Source organism: Schistocerca americana, chromosome 5, assembly GCF_021461395.2.
Source record: "Schistocerca americana isolate TAMUIC-IGC-003095 chromosome 5, iqSchAmer2.1, whole genome shotgun sequence".
In the NCBI taxonomy this organism is placed as follows: Eukaryota; Metazoa; Arthropoda; class Insecta; order Orthoptera; family Acrididae; genus Schistocerca; species Schistocerca americana.
Window position 1 is genome coordinate 370,779,505 of NC_060123.1, and position 13,071 is coordinate 370,792,575.

The window sequence follows — 13,071 nt, forward strand, 5'->3', positions numbered from 1 at the left end:
AACGATGATTGGAGATTAACGTTTCATCAAAATCAGTACTAAATCTCTATCACACCCAGGCACACCTACAGCGAAATCAGTGTTAGAGAATAATATTGCCGCCCGTCAACAGTGTGTGTGGTCACTGCAGTACAGCTAAATGAGAATGAATTGAATGAACTGAACTGGAGAAACAATGTTAGCTAAAGAATTACACCGCCATCCATCAAAGGTATGTGTGTTTGTTGCAATACAGCTAACTGAAAACGAATTGAATTCTTATTTACTTGAATAGAATTGAATTGAACTGAACTGAACTTTAAAACGGTTTTCGTTAAAGAATAATATTATTATCCATCAAAAGAATGTGTGGTCACTGTGATACAGCTAGTTGAGAATCTATTGTCATGGATGATCTACTACTACTACTACTACTACTACTACTATTAAAGCTAGTTGGGAACTTATTTTAATCTACCGCTACTACCTTAATGAATTCGGCGCCGAAACTACTGTCTAAATTTACGGAGTGAATGTACAACAAAACCACTAATACTCTACAAATTGAGCTACTTTGACCACACATCTTTGAGAACTACTATAGCATATTTTCCCACAGAAGCATCCTTAACATTGACTACAGTATAAGACTCAATCTACTATAGTGGTCTGAGGAGCACTCACACTGTTCAAATTCGTCTGGTCTGAACGCATCTGGAACCCTACTGAATGGTAGGTGCGTGTAAACATACGATGCCAGACACCTTAGGAGGAAACCAGTATAGAACTGAGGCGTGTAAATGCGCGATCTGCCAGCAATCATAAGCTTGCACGTGGAATGTAGTGTAAATCGTAACAGTATACCTTTCTGTCATGGCCATCCGCAATTTTGGGCAGCAAAAAACTTCAATCACAAGCATCTTGTTGAATGAATCACATCCACATTCATCAGAAATGATTTACAGATCATGTGCGAACGTTTGATGACTATGTTTGGATATTGAGATGCCATACATTCACAGTCCACTATTGCAAAAACGGTGTTCTGTCTTGCAGCATGATGGGTACCTGTGGTACAATGTGTGAATTGTACTACATTGGTTTCAGGGTCGAATTCATACATGTTTCAAACCATGTGGTAATCCGTGATGAGCTATTATCTTTTTCTGTTCTGCTTATGTCAGAAAAATATTAGCAAATCTCAAACGCTGTTGACCTGCATACGTCTATTTCTTTGCAAGAAATATATTTCACTGACACCCGTTTTCCAACTTTTTGAGGATATTGTGCATTCAGTGTGGATGACTGAAAATCACAACTACCAAACCAGAATATGACAGGGATTTCATGAAGGTTTGATAGTTCCGGAAACTTACCACTCGCTTGTCGGGCTGAATCGTTACAGTATAAGGCGTAAAAGATATACGAACACTTTATTAAGTGGGTAGTTATAATGTTTTGGCTCATCTGTGTTGATACTCCTGAAGTGCGCACTTTGATCTTGACTTCATGTTGATCAGCAGAACCTTTAGATTCCTCAAAACCCATCAAATTCATCTGACACTGTTACAAAGTTAGATTTTTTTATCAGCTATTCGTATGCAATACTTCGCCAAAATATGTGGAAACTACGCTACATTTATTCACAACACTATTGAGGCAGTAGCGTTCCTATCACGTTATGTTTACATGGCAGTAGATGTACAAAACTTCAGTCTGGACCGCCGCAATTTGTCAACTGTTATTTCCCAGAACTTTATTGCAGAGCCCGATGCGGTTCAGCAATCAGCAAACTAGCTCAGTTCTCAGGGTGGTTACGGGATTATAAATGTCTCTCTCTTGAATCATCACAGATATTCCTCAACATATATCAAAAGTGTAGTTAAAACTCATGTGCTTATAGCACCAGATATTTCGTAGGTCAGTTCAATGTGAAGTAATAAAACCAGTAACTTCAAATCGTGGTTTCGTCTCGAATACCAATATAAGATAACAAGCATAATCTTATACTAGAACTAGAATCCTGTGACCAGGCCTTTCTGCCTTTCTCGCAACCTTGAGAAAATCTGAAATGAAATATATTAAATTATTCGTAGCGGCCGCATATTTCGTGGAATCTGAATGACCGGCGGCACGTCTCGAAGATGAGCTGAAAGAAAATTACTAATTATTTTCAAGTATGGCACCTAACAATGGTCAATGTTCCGTTAAGGCCACGTCTACTCAGGACAAGCAAGGTTTAGGCTTAGAAGATTTACAAATTATTGGGTACCGTACACAAATTTCAAGTCATGAACAATTATATAGTTTCGTTTACAACTTACATAGATTGTTACAGCAAGATGAACTTCAGACCATAGTTCTTTCCTCGTCGAGTCCAAGGACAAAAAAAAAAAAAAAAAAAAAAAAAAAAAACCCAGTCCCAGAATCTCAAATGTTCATGGAATACATTGCAAGACAATGCATTTATTTAATCTTTGGCTTAATCGGCAGCTATTCATACAATAATTATCGTTACATGGAATTTATAAATTTCAAATTCATGACCACCCCAGGAGATACAGTACAATTGCCCCCTGGAATGGCTGGGACAAAATTATTTATGCGTACCAGTCAGACCATAGTACTGTTCGATTATGGTTTCAAATTTCACAACACTGTACATGTATGTTTCTTAAATGAGTTTTCCAAATATAGGTTGCACACAATAGTAATTAACATATGTGCTTTGCCTAATTCTAAGGGAGGGTAACTACAATACTTCCTTACCCGTGTGACAGATGTTTCAGTCCGGAAAGGTATTAACAAATGCCACCAGAAAATGACTTGAGCTAACGCCCCTATTTATGTTCGCAGACATGGCAAAACTGGGAGTTAAAAACCAGCTCAGGGTCTTCCGCCAGAATGGCCACATTCATTCAGTGTCTCCAAAATCCCAGTTTACATTTTGCTTCTACTCAAGGATATGTTGATCGAATGTTCCCCAAGTGCACCACATCAAAGAATACAACATTAGAAAACAGTGGAATTATGATCACACAAATGGAAATAAAAAAACAATCTTCTTGTAGGTGATAAGCTGAGCATTTTTCGATTATAGTGGAACACACGACTGAACTACAGAAGCTTGTTACCACTACAAACGTGCCTCATCACACGTAGTACACGTCTTCGATCGCCGATTTTCAACCGTAGCGACGCCGGTGTGACGAAGGCGGTGGTGCGACGGCACGGCAGGTGACGGAGCTGCCTGGCGCCCCCCCCCCCCCCTTCCCCAAGCGGACAGGTGATTGTTGAGTGGCGGCCAGTAGCTTAGCTCTCCGATCAGCTGATTCGCATGAAATAACCCACGCCAGCATTAATTTTAACTACTTACGTAACAGATGTTACTGGCTAGTGGGACAAGAGAATTACACTCCTGGAAATGGAAAAAAGAACACATTGACACCGGTGTGTCAGACCCACCATACTTGCTCCGGACACTGCGAGAGGGCTGTACAAGCAATGATCACACGCACGGCACAGCGGACACACCAGGAACCGCGGTGTTGGCCGTCGAATGGCGCTAGCTGAGCAGCATTTGTGCACCGCCGCCGTCAGTGTCAGCCAGTTTGCCGTGGCATACGGAGCTCCATCGCAGTCTTTAACACTGGTAGCATGCCGCGACAGCGTGGACGTGAACCGTATGTGCAGTTGACGGACTTTGAGCGAGGGCGTATAGTGGGCATGCGGGAGGCCGGGTGGACGTACCGCCGAATTGCTCAACACGTGGGGCGTGAGGTCTCCACAGTACATCGATGTTGTCGCCAGTGGTCGGCGGAAGGTGCACGTGCCCGTCGACCTGGGACCGGACCGCAGCGACGCACGGATGCACGCCAAGACCGTAGGATCCTACGCAGTGCCGTAGGGGACCGCACCGCCACTTCCCAGCAAATTAGGGACACTGTTGCTCCTGGGGTATCGGCGAGGACCATTCGCAACCGTCTCCATGAAGCTGGGCTACGGTCCCGCACTCCGTTAGGCCGTCTTCCGCTCACGCCCCAACATCGTGCAGCCCGCCTCCAGTGGTGTCGCGACAGGCGTGAATGGAGGGACGAATGGAGACGTGTCGTCTTCAGCGATGAGAGTCGCTTCTGCCTTGGTGCCAATGATGGTCGTATGCGTGTTTGGCGCCGTGCAGGTGAGCGCCACAATCAGGACTGCATACGACCGAGGCACACAGGGCCAACACCCGGCATCATGGTGTGGGGAGCGATCTCCTACACTGGCCGTACACCACTGGTGATCGTCGAGGGGACACTGAATAGTGCACGGTACATCCAAACCGTCATCGAACCCATCGTTCTACCATTCCTAGACCGGCAAGGGAACTTGCTGTTCCAACAGGACAATGCACGTCCGCATGTATCCCGTGCCACCCAACGTGCTCTAGAAGGTGTAAGTCAACTACCCTGGCCAGCAAGATCTCCGGATCTGTCCCCCATTGAGCATGTTTGGGAGTGGATGAAGCGTCGTCTCACGCGGTCTGCACGTCCAGCACGAACGCTGATCCAACTGAGGCGCCAGGTGGAAATGGCATGGCAAGCCGTTCCACAGGACTACATCCAGCATCTCTACGATCGTCTCCATGGGAGAATAGCAGCCTGCATTGCTGCGAAAGGTGGATATACACTGTACTAGTGCCGACATTGTGCATGCTCTGTTGCCTGTGTCTATGTGCCTGTGGTTCTGTCAGTGTGATCATGTGATGTATCTGACCCCAGGAATGTGTCAATAAAGTTTCCCCTTCCTGGGACAATGAATTCACGGTGTTCTTATTTCAATTTCCAGGAGTGTATTTAGCGGTCCATTCATCCGATATTCGCACATGAGTGTTCGTTTTAATGTTCTGTAATGTGTTTAATTTTCCGAGCAACCTTTAGTCCAGTTTTCAGAACACGATGTATTCCTTTGAGAATTACACAGTCTATTGGTTCATGACTAGCAAAGTTTCGCACTCTTAGAGTGGCCTGTTAACTCATATAGTTACTTTACATAAAATTCCTACTCTGTACCGTTGTTCACAACACGTAGGTACACAGTTGTATAACATTCACTTAGTCTATCTACCTGTCACTATGGTTGGTGTCCAAAGGTAGATTTACTTTTTAAATGGCTCTGAGCACTATGGGACTTAACTTCTGAGGTCATCAGTCCCCTAGAACTTAGAACTAGTTAAACCTAACTAACCTAAGGACATCACACACATCCATGTCCGAGGCAGGATTCGAACCTGCGACCGTTGCGGTCGCGCGGTTCCAGACTGTAGCGCCTAGAACCGCTCGGCCATCCCGGCCGGCAGATTTACTTTTGTCCACTCTCACTATAGCGTTGACAGTGTTCGCTAGCTGTAACACATTTTAGCTTCACATGATATTAATATTCATATTATTCCGTGAAGTCATCTTTGCTGCACAGCCGTAATCTTAATACACTAAATATCAATTTTTTTGCATGAATAAAACAAATTATGCCAACCTTGATACTCAGATTTCAGAGTCTTTTTCTCTTTAAACTTTTAACTGATAAAAGTGCACAATGACACAGTCTTTCTCTGTTTTTATGTGTTTGCTAGACTTTTTTTCTCACTTTCGTAGCACACGTTGATGCTTTTGCAAATTAAATTGCTTTACATATTGTATCTATTGTACTATTCACCATGTTGCTATATATATTGGCTTTGTCGTTGACATTACATCTTTCAGTTTTACTAGCCATGACATTAACATTTAGTCCACATTAGGATTTGATGTTATTTGCACAAATTTTATGTCATAGACTTCCCTCAATCTTTCGTGCCGAAAGTAGACATTTGGACATCTGGACTACCGATCCTCAGGCAGTTACATGTGTGTTATTCATCACTTATTACAGATCCACACTTTTAACTATTTAAAATTTTGAATGAGGATCCGTTTGCCCAAAAACCAGGTCTCAATTGCATGTGTGCAATTCATGCTTTCGCGCACATCATTCCTTATATACCGCGGCTCTAAACTTTATGCCATGAAGTTACTTTCTCTAAACGGGAACACATATTCCTTTAATTCTCAATAGTGCCCCCGGACACATGCAATTACATGGCTGAAGGCCACTACTGGAGCAAACAAAACTGTTACTTGCGAGGGTACATCAATTACACTACTGGCCATTAAAATTGCTACACCACGAAGACGACGTACTACAGATGCGAAATTTGACCGACAGGAAGAAGATGCTGTGATATGCAAATGATTAGCTTTTTAGAGCATTCATACAAGGTTGGCGCCGGTGGCGACACCTACAACGTGCTGACATGAGGAAAGTTTCCAACCGATTTCTCATACACAAACAGCAGTTGACCGGCGTTGCCTGGTGAAACGCTGTTGTGATGCCTCGTGTAAGGAGGAGAAATGCGTACCATCACGTTTCCGACTTTGATAAAGGTCGGATTGTAGTCTATCGCGATTGCGGTTAATCGTATCGCAGCATTGCTGCTCGAGTTGGTCGAGATCCAATGACTGTTAGAAGAGTATGGAATGGGTTGGTTCAGGAGGGTAATACGGAACGCCGTGCTGGATCCCAATGGCCTCGTAACACTAGCACTCGAGATGACAGGCATATTATCCGCATGGCTGTAACGGATCGTGCAGCAACGTCTCGATCCTTGAGTCAACAGATGGGGACGTTTGCAAGACAACAACCATCTGCACGAACAGTTCGACGACGTTTGCAGCAGCATGGACTATCAGCTCGGAGACCAGGGCTGCGAGTTACCCTTGACACTGCATCACAGACAGGATCGCCTGCGATGGTGTACTCAACGACGAACCTGGGTGCACGAATGGCAAAACGTCATTTTTTCGGATGAACCCAGGTTCTGTTTACAGCATGTTTGGCGACATCGCGGTGAACGCACATTGGAAGCGTGTATTCGTCATCGCCATACTGGCGTATCACCCGGCGTGATGGTACGGGTGCCACTGGTTACACGTCTTGGTCACCTCTTGTTCGCATTGACGGCACTTTGAACAGTGGACGTTACATTTCAGATGTGTTACGTCCCGTGGCTCTACCCTTCATTCGATCCCTGCAAAACCCTACATTTCAGTAGGATAATGCACGATCGCATGTTGCAGGTCCTGTACGGGCCTTTCTGGATACAGAAAATGTTCGACTGCTACCCTGGCCAGCACATTCTCCAGATCTCTCACCAATTGCAAACGTCTGGTCAACGGTGGCCGAGCAACTGGCTCGTCACAATACGCCAGTCACTACTTTTGATGAACTGTGGTATCGTGTTGAAGCTGCATGGGCAGCTGTACCCGTACACGCCATCCAAGCTCTGTTTGACTCAGTGCCCAGGCGTATCAAGACCGTTATTACGGCCAGAGGTGGTTGTTCTGGGTACTGATTTCTCAGGATCTATGCACCCAAGTTGCGTGAAAATGTAATCACATGTCAGTTCTAGTATAATATATTTGTCCAACGAATACCCGTTTATCATCTGTATTTCCTCTTGGTGTAGCAATTTAAATGGCCAGAAGTGTATTATCCGCAATTTAGTTATATTTTTGTTCATTTTGGTAGTACTGTCGTTTTACGTTGATGACGCAAGGTTTGTTTATTTGTTGTTATATCTTTGCAATTTTCAAGCTGCTAGGTTAGGGCCGGCCGGTGTGGCCGAGCGGTTCTAGGCGATTCAGTCTGGAACTGCGCGACCGCTACGATCGCAGGTTCGAATCCTGCCTCGGGCATGGATGTGTGTGATGTCCGTAGGTTAGTTAGGTTTAAGTAGTTCTAAGTTCTAGGGGACTGATGACCTCAGATGTTGAGTCCCATAGTGCTCAGAGCCATTTGAACCATTTAGCTAGGTTAGTTTCGTTATCGCTGCCGTGCTAACAGCACCCAAGAGTTGCATAAACGAACTCGCTTGGACATCTGCAAAAAACTTTTGGATCGCTATGGTAACGAAGGAGACAACTTCTTAGACAAGTTCATTACTGGTGACGAAACATGGCGCCATCGTTACGAGCCGGAGAGTAAAAGTCAGAGTATGGAATGGAAACATCCAAATTCGCCGTGCAAGAAAAAGTTCAAGACCCAACCGTTCGCAGGAAAACTGATGCTAACGGTTCTTTGTGGCACACAAGGTCCAGTTGAAACCTCCCCTTTGAACAATTATTCACGACTGTCCTTAAACTGACACACAATATTTTGTTAGCGCAACGCAATCTGACTTTCAAAATTCCCTACAAAAGAATGGCCCTGACTAACATTAAATTATACCTTTCACAAATCACTTACCTCACAAAAATCTTCGCTGCTCAAGCTACTGCAATACAGCGAGCGCCACTACTGCCAGCTAAATAAAAGATTCAAACTATGGAAGGCACTAACTACTGATAGGGATAGTTAGCAAATGAAAGATATTAATAGAGAACAAACAATGTATTTACCTTAATATCATCACAAGCCATAATATATATATCAGTTCATGACAAATTACAAAACTCCGCCATCTCTCTCCCCACATCCACCACTGCTGGCGGCTCACCTCCAACTGCACAACGCTACGCGCTGTTCACAGCCAGCTGCCTAACACTACAATGGCGAGTATTACAACAATGCAAAGCAGACACAGACTGCCCACAGCACAGCCAGTGATTGTCATACAGAGGTGGCGTTACCAATAAAAAACCTAAACAGCCTACTTACATAGAGAAAACATAAACAGCCTACTTACATAGAGAAAACATAAACAGCCTACTTACATAGAGAAAACATAAACAGCCTACTTACATAGCCCCCATGCTCCCCACGAAAATTTTTACAAATGGTGTTGGGCACTGGCCAATACAGATTTGACAAAAATTTTTCACAATTACAGTAACAAAGATATAAAATGCACACACTTATTGATACAACGTTGGTCAAAAGCTCAAATTTTCTCACAGTCCCTAAAGACAGTCCTAATCGTACATAACAGGAGAATAGCAGTGTTTGTCTCAAAGTCTGAGCAGTAAAAGAAAATGCACACGGAAGTAGTGGATTTCCATGCAGTCTTGAAGAAGTGGTGTTGTCCTTCCAATGGAAAGACAGTGCTGACTCTCGACATGCTGACAGGTAATGGGCCACAACAGAGCAAACCCACTGCAGAGTCAGTCGAAGTTTTGATGAATATTGGTAGGTAGGTCATCACAGAGCAGAACCACCGTAGTCCTGGTAGAGAGTATGGTATTGGTGGGCCACCAGAGGTGCAGACCCACTGTAGTCCTTGTAGAGATAATGGTATTGATGGATCATCAAAGATGTAGACCCACTGTAGTCCTTGTAGAGATAGCCAGCAGCCATCTGTTGTGACTGTGCAGGTGCACAATCACCATTGAAGAGTCTTGCGGATAATATAGCAAGTCCATAAACCATCACTTGTGCACTCACAAAGTTTTTGGAATTGTCCTTAGAACCAGCAATGCTGTTATCCAGTCCCTTGCAGAATTATTAACAAACGTGCAAACACTAACAGTCCCTACTTCTCACATATTGTCCATGTACTATGACCAACAGAAACGTGTGCAGTGAAATGTAACTTACATGTTAATAATATCATGAACTGGTGACAATTACAATTTTATAACATAAGAATACAATAACAAAGGTACAAAATACATTATTAAAAACATAACAATACAGATAACATTTGTAGTAAAACAGGCTTTACAAAAGAATAGAAATAAACATATACATCAATGTTACAGGAATTATGACATAAGTACATACATAGATCAGAATAATTATTGAAACATCAACTTTACACATGAGCATTAAAACAAAACAATAAACAATGTCTAAACATCTTTACAAAGTAAATAACACATTATTAATGCCAATTGTATTTGAGGATAACAGTATTCCTCATCATAGTGAATGTAGCTTAATATTAAAAGAAAAAATTCTATGAAATTACACAGAGACAGGAAGAAAACAAATACACAAGGGTACACACACACATAGTGGGATAACACCAATAGGAAAGGACAGGGTTCGTTTTCAGTGTAACATTTGGTACTGCAGTCCAACCCAAAACTTCATATATCTTTCCTCTTATTTCATCCTTTGTTTCCACCAAAAAAATCCTATCCAAGCATGCTTTCTGTATTCTGTTCATATTTCTTTCAAAATAATTATTTCTGATTGTACAATACTCATTTGGCCCCAAATCCTTTTTATATAACTTCGCAATGCATTCTTTATCTATTCTCCATAGTCAGTTTCTCATATAGTCTACCCCCTCTTAAGCAAACTTAAATCTACTGAGCTCAGATGCTAAACTAAGGAACGAGGCAATGCAGCAGCACAAAACAATTAATATAAACAGCAATGAAAAAAATGGAAAATTGCAAAGCAAGCTACAGTATAAATTAGCAACAGTCAAATTCAATAACACTATGCCTGGCAAACAGCAGCAACTTATACCTAAACATGACATAGCGCAAGCAGAAAAAATATTACAGTAAAAACAACAATGCAGATAAGGGAAATGTGTATTCACATCTTAATATCTATGTAATTAAAGTGGTGCACCACAACAACTGATTGTAAAAAGAAATATTACCATGTACTTGAAAAGAAAATTATGTGTTACTGTTACTAGATCCTTCTTATTGTTCTTTCCTTTCCAAGTGCTCCTTTTTTAAAGAATGTGGATCATAAAATAATTATTTAATAGATCTTAATATCATCACAAGCCATAATATATATATCAGTTCATGACAAATTACAAAACTCCGCCATCTCTCTCCCCACATCCACCACTGCTGGCGGCTCACCTCCAACTGCACAACGCTACGCGCTGTTCACAGCCAGCTGCCTAACACTACAATGGCGAGTATTACAACAATGCAAAGCAGACACAGACTGCCCACAGCACAGCCAGTGATTGTCATACAGAGGTGGCGTTACCAATAAAAAACCTAAACAGCCTACTTACATAGAGAAAACATAAACAGCCTACTTACATAGAGAAAACATAAACAGCCTACTTACATAGAGAAAACATAAACAGCCTACTTACACAGTACTGGAGCATTATGGGGAAAAGGGCACAACAATAAACAGTGTGCGTTACAGTGAGATGCTTACTGCCAGGCTAAAGCCTGCAATTCGAAGCAAACGCTGAGGATTGCTGTCAAAAGGTGTTGTCCAATGCCCGTCTGCATACTGCCGCCCACACTGCTGAAACGCTCCGTACACTCAAATTTAAAGTACTGGATCATCCTCCATGTAGTCCTGATCTTGCCCCTTCTGACAATAATTTCTTTGGGTACTCAAACAGGCATTAGGGGGCCGTTGATTTGCCTCGGACGAAGCAGTGCATTCCTGGATCGCAGCTCAACCGAGAACCTTCTTTTATAAGGGCATCAGGATTCTTGTACAACGATGAACCAAGTGCGTTGAAACGCAAGGGGACTACGTCGAAAAATGATGTTCTTGTAAGTTTCCTATTTTCTTACAATAAAATTTCATAACTACTTTGCGGATAGTAATTGATTTACCCTCGTAGATCTCAACAGTGGTAAGTAATTAAAACATGCCTATTTACATTCACACTCCGAAAAATCAATCAACCGTCACGATTACGCATTGATGCACCGTATGCACTCCTTTAAGTATTCGGTCATATTATTAAATCACACCATTCTCATACTAGTTAATATAAAAAGCAAAAGAAATTCTTATCCTATTATATACACATAAAATTGATATCTCTCTCTTAGTTATATTTTAATGCAATTATTTCTTGCTAATTCTACTTTGTTTCTGTGTCAGGGTCAGCCGGCCGGAGTGGCCGTGCGGTTCTAGGCGCTACAGTCTGGAGCCGAGCGACCGCTACGGTCGCAGGGTCGAATTCTGCCTCGGGCATGGATGTGTGTGACGTCTTTAGGTTAGTTCTGTTTAATTAGTTCTAAGTTCTAGGCGACTGATGACCTCAGAAGTTAAGTCGCATAGTGCTCAGAGCCATTTGAACATTTTGTCAGGGTCACCCTTAAGGCTGAAGGTCTTACTAATGCAATTCTCTGTTATGTTTAACACATGAATATAAAACTTCATTAACTCACTAAAGTGTTTTACTATTTACATTACTTTTCAAGTACAAACATTACTTTTCTTAACTGTTTATCCTTCCCTGTATGTACATTTTTAAATCATGATATGGGTATAACCCACGTATTTTGCCTGATTCTGGATACCCCAGAAATTATTCCCCGGTGCAGTATTTTCTTTGTTTCCTTCAACACAGCCTCGCGTTTACTCCAAGGCACGGAATAGGAAGCATGACAGAACGTCTGGTGCGGATATACCTGCATATCATGCACATATCTGATGTGCTGTTAAATGTGCCAACACCTTGTAGATAGAGGCGGCCTTTATGCACGCTATCTAACGTAGACGGGCGTGACTTCTGGAACAGGATAAGTAGTGAAAGCTAATAAGAAAAGTATGCAGCTACTCGAATACTTAACTTTTATATAGTTCTTTGGTACATCGCTCTTGATAATACAAATAAGACTATCTTCAGATACGGTTAATGGCGCCTTGCTAGGTCGTAGCCATGGACTTAGCTGAAGGCTATTCTAACTGTCTCTCGGCAAATGAGAGAAAGGCTCGTCAGTGTAGTCGCTAGCAATGTCGTCGTACAACTGAGGCGAGTGCTAGTCCGTATCTCGAGACCTGCCTTGTGGTGGCGCTCGGTCTGCGATCACACAGTGGCGACACGCGGGTCCGACATGTACTAAATGGACCGCGGCCGATTTAAGCTACCACCTAGCAAGTGTGGTGTCTGGCGATGACACCACATTCCTCCCCCGCAAATAGGCGAACGGTCGTGTTATAAGGCTTCCGCCCGCCGTGGGGAGGACCCCATGTTGACGTATGCGATGAGGTGGGGAGCCTAACAACAGGCGAGGCTGTGCCACCCGCACCCGGCCATTCGGTCCGAGGGGAGCTAGGAAACGCCTGAAAACCTAGTCCAGGGTGCACGTCAACATGCGGTGTATGCGCCCGTAAAGAGAC